The sequence below is a fragment of the Armigeres subalbatus genome, chromosome 2, assembly GCF_024139115.2.
Source record: "Armigeres subalbatus isolate Guangzhou_Male chromosome 2, GZ_Asu_2, whole genome shotgun sequence".
In the NCBI taxonomy this organism is placed as follows: domain Eukaryota; kingdom Metazoa; phylum Arthropoda; class Insecta; order Diptera; family Culicidae; genus Armigeres; species Armigeres subalbatus.
In genome coordinates this window covers 196,511,158-196,519,360 of record NC_085140.1, presented here as the reverse complement: position 1 = coordinate 196,519,360, position 8,203 = coordinate 196,511,158, and the positions used below count along the sequence as shown (strand labels likewise).

The following is an 8,203-nucleotide window of genomic DNA, read 5'->3' as shown; positions in this document are numbered from 1 at the left end:
TTCACAAAAGAAACAATTCTTCAATTCTTGGAGAATCCCGGACGTAATGTGGAAAGGATCACAAATGCATGAACTTGACCGCTGTTACATTATGCATTTTTAATTGGCGCAATACCCGGTGTTGGCCACCTTTACACAAATGCCACTGCAATTACTACAATCAACTACAACTGCATCCAACATATGAGCGCTTCCTACACGCTTCTAAACGCAAAGATGGCATTCAATCAGACGCAATCCAGACGTCTCTACCGGTTTACCAGTCATATACAGCATTTTACCAATGACTGGCGGCTTTCTGCGTTGCGATACACCAGGCTGTCAGTTTACTGCCCGGTCGTAATGATATGATAGCAGAATGCTCATCTACTATGGTGTACGAACAACTTCGCTTCACTCACCTCTTCCCCACTGTGACTGGGCGCAAACGCGGCACTCAGTCGCAGTTTCGCTTCAACAGTGACGCCGGACGATCAGCGAATGCGAACGCGAGTAGAAAGCATACGAACGTGTTGATTTCGCGACTTCTTGGTTTCGTTTGCAACGTGGTCTCGTCGGAATATTGCTGTTTTACGATCCCCGGGTTGTTTTGAATGTGATAATTTGGTAGGCCATAGCCAGAAGCGATAATAAGCCATCACAAGTGTGATGAAAACTTCGTAAATGTGATTAAGATAAGAGCTGATCGGAAACGATCTGCATTCCAAGTGAACGATTCGCTGGATGCTATTTTGATGCATAGGTGATGCTGTTTGTAGCACACCTGGACGGTTGCACGATATCTGTATTTGTGTTGTGTTGATCGTTTGGTGATCGGGCACTCTTTCAAAATTTGTTATTATTTACGTGGAGAAGAGCTACGAATTGAAAGAGAAAACCGGTCAGTCACGTGTGTATTAAGTCGCGAGTGTATGTTTTCAAATGTGATTTGTTTCGATCTGGAATATACACAAACGTGGTAGAGTGAAAACTGTAAACAGCGAGTGCAAGTGCGTGGAGAACTCAGCGGTCCGTTCTGTTCGATCAACCACATCTGCAAGGTTGGTGGTTATTGGAATGCATGGAATGTTACTCATTTGAATTGCATCTTTTTGAACTGAGAGATTTGATCATGTTCAACTGCATGTTGTATCTAATGCGCTATGACTTATGGGATTTCAAATCACTACGACGATATTCTTTGAGCGACTAACAGAACATCTTTTCAATAGTGGTGATTTCGAATCATCATCAACAGTAATTGATTCAAATTTCAAGTGTGCCGAGCACATGCCACAAAAATCTCTTATCATGCCGAGTGTCATACTACAACTTAGATTGCCAGTGCTATTGAGTAATCCATCCATTCAAAGCAATATCTCGCCGTACATAAAATGCATCGTCACTAATTGTTTGAGTTTGCTGATAAGCAGATTCTTAAATAATAATAACTATTAAAGGAAGAGAAGTACATACATTTCTTACTTGCGATAAACACATTTCGAACCTAAAAGATATATGGGATTTGTTCCATTCCACTTGAAGACAATCCCAATACTACTCTGAATACATTTGATTTATTTTTAATCAGACCGAGATGACCGTTTATATAATCAGTATATAACAATCGACTTCAGATAACCAATTTATGCGATGTCCCAGTGATTATTTATTTGCAATTCATGCTAAAAATAGACAAGAGGACAATGATGAGTCCTTATGTTGAATTTTCGATCGTTCAAATATGGTTTGAATTGATATATTGCCCAATGGATAGCGACCATTTCTTGTATAATCGTGGGTTTTTTCAATTCTGTACAGGTAAATGATTTACTCACAAAAGAAATTGATAAATCATTTCCCTTGAAAACAGCACAAGCAATATTGAACGCATCTGTCAGGTCCAACCATGTGACCTTCCAATTGGTAAAATAATTTAATGATCTTAGTGTTGAAACATTTTAAAACTTATTACTAACACTTTAATTGGGTAAACGGTCGACAAGAGAAAACAATAACATAACATAACGCACGAAATTGATAAAATGATCCAGTTCCAGATTATATAGTACATAGAGATCGAGGAGTCCTTTGGCAGCACTAACGAACACAGTCTCCCCGGTTGAGCTTTTTGAAGTTCGTGGTTGACGTGAAAAGAACTTAGAATAATACTCGGGCTAAGGCTTCCGGGTTTGCTCAGTCACACAGTAACACAGGTTTGTCGACCATAACTAACAAAATTGATAAAATTATCCAGTTCCAGAAGATATAGTAGTTACATAGAGATCGATGAGTCCTTTGGTATCCATAGTACGGGTCTTGATGCCATATAATACACTGCTCTCCAGAGATGTTGGGTTGGCTTGAAGCAAATGACTTACCCTAAATGTCACAATCTAACCTGATATTCACTCTGGACGAAAAAAAAACCGAGATCGTTTGTCCAATTCAACAGTGAATTACATTTCAACAGAAAGCAATTCTATTTCATAACAAGAGACATAAGTAGCATAAAACATGATTTCACAGATTGCTTTTTTAGGTAAAAGTGTGCAAGAAAACCCTAGATCTCAGATTATCCTAAAACTTATATCACATTGGTTAAGGGATGAGTGCTTCGATGACGTCTGCCGGAAGTTATAAATAATCTCGTAGCCCGTTCGATGCTTGTGTCGATAGTTCTGACACCAGCCAATTCCAGGGGTTCAGTTTGAGGACTATCTTCTGCAGCTTGTTCTGTTTCACCTGAAGTCGTTTGCGGTGAGATTTTGCGCAGTTGCCCCAAACCGCCGATGCATAAGTCAGTATAGCCCGGATGATGACCAATAACTTGTTTTTGTTCTTTCCCCGCAAAAATATCCACAAGGCCACATGGAGATCACCTAACCAAGAAACGGAAAACCAAATCAACCACGTTCTAATCGACGGTAAATTTTTCTCCGACATCACGAACGTCCGCAATTACCGCAGTGCGAATATTGAATCCGACCACTACCTCGTTGCAGTATGCCTGCGCTCCAAACTCTCGACGGTGTACAACACGCGTTGAAGTCGGACGCCGCGGCTTAACATTGGACGGCTACAAGATGGTAGACTAGCTCAAGGATATGCGCAGCAGCTGGAAGTGTGACTCCCAACGGAAGAGCAGCTAGGCGCAGCGTCTCTTGAAGATGGCTGGAGAGATATTCGATCCGCCATTGGTAGCACCGCATTCGCTGCACTTGGCACGGTGCCCCCGGATCAGAGAAACGACTGGTATGACGGCGAATGTTTGCAAAATGCAGCATGGGCAAGATTGTTGCAACACCGCACGAAGGCGAACGAGGCACGATACAAACGGGCGCGGAACAGACAAAACACGATTTTCCGGAGGAAAAAGCGCCAGCAGGAAGATCAAGACCGTGAAGAGACGGAGCAACTGTACCGCACTAATAACGCACGAAAGTTCTATGAGAAGTTAAACCTTTCACGTAAGAGCCACGTGCCACAGCCTGATTTGTGTAAGGACATAAACGGGAACCTTCTTACGAACGAGCGTGAGGTGATCCAAAGGTGGCGGCAGCACTACGAAGAACACATGAATGGCGATGTGGCAGACGAAGATGGCGGTATGGTGATGGACCTGGGAGGACGCGCCCAGGACATGATTTTGCCGGCTCCGGATCTCCAGGAAATCCAGGAGGAGATTGGCCGGCTGAAAAACAACAAAGCCCCTGGGTTTAAACACGGTGGTGAGGCACTGGCTAGAGCGCTGCATTGGGTCATTACCAAGATTTGGGAGGAGGAAGTTTTGCCGCAGGAGTGGATGGAAGGTGTCGTGTGTCCCATCTACAAAAAGGGAGATAAGCTGGATTGTAGCAACTACAGCGCAATCACATTACTGAACGTCGCCTACAAGGTACTCTCCCAAATTTTATGCCGTCGACTAGCACCAATTGCAAGGGAGTTCGTGGGGCAGTACCAGGCGGGTTTTATGGGCGAACGCTCTACCACGGACCAGGTGTTCGCCATTCGCCAAGTACTGCAGAAATGCCGCGAATACAACGTGCCCACACATCATCTATTCATCGACTTCGAAGCCGCATTGATACAATCGATCGGGACCAGCAATGGCAGCTAATGCACGAACACGGATTTCCGGATAAACTGACACGGTTGATCAAAGCGACGATGGATCGGGTGATGTGCGTAGTTCGAGTTTTTAGGGGCATTCTCGAGTCCCAGAAGGTAACGGCAAGCTGATGGTCTTTCGTGTCTGCTATATCAACATCGCTTTGGAAGGGGTCAAGACTGAAAAGCCATCTCCGAATCATTAAACTACAGTCGAAATTAATAGTTTATCAAAAATGATACCAGCAGAGAAATTCGGAGACGCATAGTGGCTGGAAATCGTACGTATTTTGGACCCCGCAAGACGTTCCGATCGAATAGAGTTCACCCCCGTACCAAACTAACAATTTACAAAACGCTCATTAGACCGGTAGTCCTCTACGGACACGAGACCAGGACGATGCTCGTGGAGGACCAACGCGCACTTGGAGTTTTCGAAAGGAAAGTGCTGCGTATCATCTATGGTGGGGTGCAGATGACAGACGGTGCGAGGAGGAGGCGAATAAACCACGAGTTGCATGAGATGCTGGGAGAACCATCCATCGTTCACACCGCGACGTTGAAATTGGACGACTGCGGTGGGCCGGGTACGTAGCCAGAATATCGGACAGTAACCCGGTGAAAATGGTTCTTGACAACGATCCGACGGGCACAACAAGGCGAGGTGCGCAGCGGGCAAGGTGGATCGATCAGGTGGAAGATTACTTGCGGACCCTCCGTAGACTGCATGGTTGGCGACGTGTATCCATGGACCGAGCCGAATGGAGAAGACTCTTATATACCGCACAGGCCACTCTGAATAAATAAATAATAATAACTTGTTTTTGATGTGTAGCTTTTACCGGCGATTCAACAGAGGATAAAACGCTTTAGAAAAGAGATCCTTCTTTTCTGTGATATAGTTAACATGTTTGTCGAACTTGAGCTTCTTGTCAAATACCACTCCTAAATACTTGACTTCGTCCCACGTAGTTGGTTGGCCATTGATCGTTTTCGATCTGCGGAGAAAGTATCGAGCTACCCGTCTTCTGGTGAAAAATGTGGACTGGGTTTTCCCAACTATCAGCTTAATGCGCAATTTCCGTTGGAGTTCTACGAGGTTGTTCATTACGAATTAGAGGTGGATGACAACGATCTGTGGATCTTTATTCGACGACAGGAACGAAGTGTCATCTGTACATCGGAAGTGAGAATATTATAGAGGATCGGACTCAGCACTGATCTTTGAAGTACTCCAAAGGATATGTTGTGCTCATTGGAGTTCTCACCATGGCATTTACTGTCGACGTGAAGGTCAGGTTTGACAGGAATGATAGGACTATCTTAACCAGGTAGAGCTGCAGATTCGATCGGAAGAGCTTGTACACCACGGCGTTTTGCCATACGGAGTCGTACACCTTTTCAACATCGAGAAGAATCATGCCAGTCGACTTCACCTTCTGCTTTATGCGTGCGAGTGGATGCACCGTTGCGTGTCCCGTTTTGAAGCCGCTGTGGTGGAATGATTTTCTTTGTCTTCAGGTGTCGGTTTAACCGTGCAAGGATTACCCGTTCGAGAACTTTGCGTAGACTGCTCAGGAGACTTATCGGTCGGTAGTTATCGGGGTTGATATCCTTATTAGACTTCGGGATAGATATTACATTATTGCCGTACTTCCATCCGGTCGGAAAGTAACCTAAGGTCAGGCACGCGTTAAAGATCTTGGTCAAAACGATCAGTCTTTTTCATGATAGGTGTTTCGGATTCCGTCCTGCCCGGGAGATTTTCTACTGTTCAACGTGCGTATGATTGACTTCACCTATTTTGCCTTTACCAGAGCAGCATTACGAAAAGAGGGCTTGCAGTACGAATATCTTCAACTGCATTTTCCAGGATCGAATATCTGCAACTGCGGTCAAAGTTCCAGGATCACCCGGATCCTCATTATTTTGGGCAGCAGCAAACTCTGTTGCGAATGCTTCGGCTTTCGGTGATGGGCTCGCTACGAGAATACCGTTGGCGCTTAGCGGGGATCTGTATTTCACCGTGTTCCGGAGGTTGCGGGTCACCTTATAAAATTGGTTACTGCCGTTATCTAGGTTCTTCACCATCGACCCAAAGTTCTTGAATCGATGATCTGCGCTTATCGAGCTGATGGCATTGTTTAGGTGCTTTATCACCGCACCAATCAGCAGCGGGTCCCGACTCCGAATAACTACCTACGACGCACGTTTCTTAACCAGCATCAACTTGTCCGGGATGTTCTTTTTCTTTGGAAGAATTCTTCGTATATGAACAGCAGCCTCCTCAGCTTTCTTAACGATTATAGTGATTTTGTCTATGGCATCGTCGATTTTCTGTGGATGATCCAGATCGTTGATCCAGCTTGCAGTAAGATCAATTTCCTGATCAATTTTCCGAGCGAAGGTACTCCAGTTCGCATTGTCGAAGCAGCTGATGAGCTTACCAGCCCGACTGGAACATCGGCATCGATGGTGGAGGTTACAGGTAGATGGTCTGATGACAGTTCGACGTGCGGTTTCGGCTTTGACATCTGTACTAAGTTATTTGAACTAACCAGATTCAAAGTTGAAGGCCTCCCTCGCCGAGAGGGACTACCTTTTTAAAAAGGGCCTAATATTTGACTCTTTCACAAAAAATATATAAATTCCCAAACGACATTGAATTTTTATTAGAAAAATATTAAGAACAAATAGGACAGAACGTTTATTATAGTAGAATAATGAAATTTTTGTTGCTATGATGCACACTAAGCAGTAAAAGACAAATTTTTGGGCACACGCATTTTTTTATAAATTGTGATTTCTCTAAATGGCGCAAGTTTGCGCAATATTTTTCGTGGGAATCTGAAAGTACACATCCCAAATATGATCCCCAACTAAATATCCCCGCAAGGAAATGCGTGCAAAAAAAGTTTTAAAGTTGAAAATACCTCTGTTTTTCAATGTTTTGTTTGTACTTTGATTAAAAAAAATCCTTAGAGATATCATTTTTAATTATCTTTACAATGGTATATATAAACCTTGGAATCGTATCGGAAAAAAATATTTCAAAAACTGGTATGAAGTGAAGCAAGATTTTGAAGACAAAACCCGCGTTTTTTACCTTTTCTTAACTTTGATAACTAATATCTCAAAAACTATAACTCGTAGGGACCTGACATTTTGGGGTTTTCTTATCTTGTGTATCTACTTTCGTAAAAAATACTGAAAAAATGATTGATGAAAGTCGATTTTCCGATTAATGTCCGCCTAAATCCCCATAGTGCAGTGCAGTTCCACATCATGTGTCGCACGTTCATGTCTCCTACCAGAAAGTAGAGTCCATCGAGGATCGATGCCCTCGATAACAGAAATTGGTATAAACTAACCTTGCATAAGAGGTAAAATACCAAAAATTAATATGCTAATATGCTTTAGCCATAACATGCTTAGGTATTTAAATATCAAACAAATAATAATTTGTTATGGTTTGATATTGTAATAACAGAGTATGCTATGCCTGAAGTATTGGGTATATTAACTTTTGGTATCAGTTTTTGAACCGTCTAAGACGAGTTAAGTAACTCCAACTCTAAATGGAGTTACTTAACTCGTCTTAGACGGTTGAATACATTCCACTAAAAAGAGCTTAACATATTTTTTCCGATAATTTTTTGGTATTTTACCTCTTATGCAAGGCTAGTTCATAACAGAGTATGGTATCAATAACGCAGTCATTGAGGTATTATTGAGTTAATTTCTACTGATCGGGAAGTTGTCATTTTTGGATTCGTATATCATGAGGCTAATGGGCCAAACACAATGGATACGTTTGCGTGCGTTTTGACAGTTTACTCATGGGAAAACTGTCAAAACTCACGCAAACGTATCCATATTGTGTTTGACCCTTTACACGGAGAGAGTGAAGTAGGCCTTGAGCAAATTAGAAGTGTTTTCTGTGGAGTTGTCATTTTTTCAAATATTTTTCATTTCTCTCAGAAATTGAAAAATTGATTTTCACAGTTATGCAGTTGTTGCAGTTTTTATTCAAATACTTTGATCAGACGGACTTTGTTCGCAGATGCTTGTTTTATTTTAGGGCTTTTTCCGCACAACATCAAGCTCGTGCCGT

General features: G+C 42.7%; 1 protein-coding gene across 3 annotated transcripts in view; it reads left to right on the top strand.

Annotated features, from left to right (window-relative positions):
• Positions 1-434: 434 nt before the first annotated feature.
• Positions 435-8,203, top strand: part of LOC134211462 (glucose transporter type 1) — a 519,077-nt gene continuing 511,308 nt past the window's right edge. For 2 of the 3 annotated variants that reach the window (XM_062688340.1, XM_062688341.1), the window contains exon 1: positions 437-1,040. The gene's annotated coding sequence lies outside the window, so the exon portion shown is untranslated. Of the gene's footprint in view, positions 1,041-8,203 lie in introns of all 3 variants that reach the window. The other variant, XM_062688339.1, reaches the window with a different exon arrangement.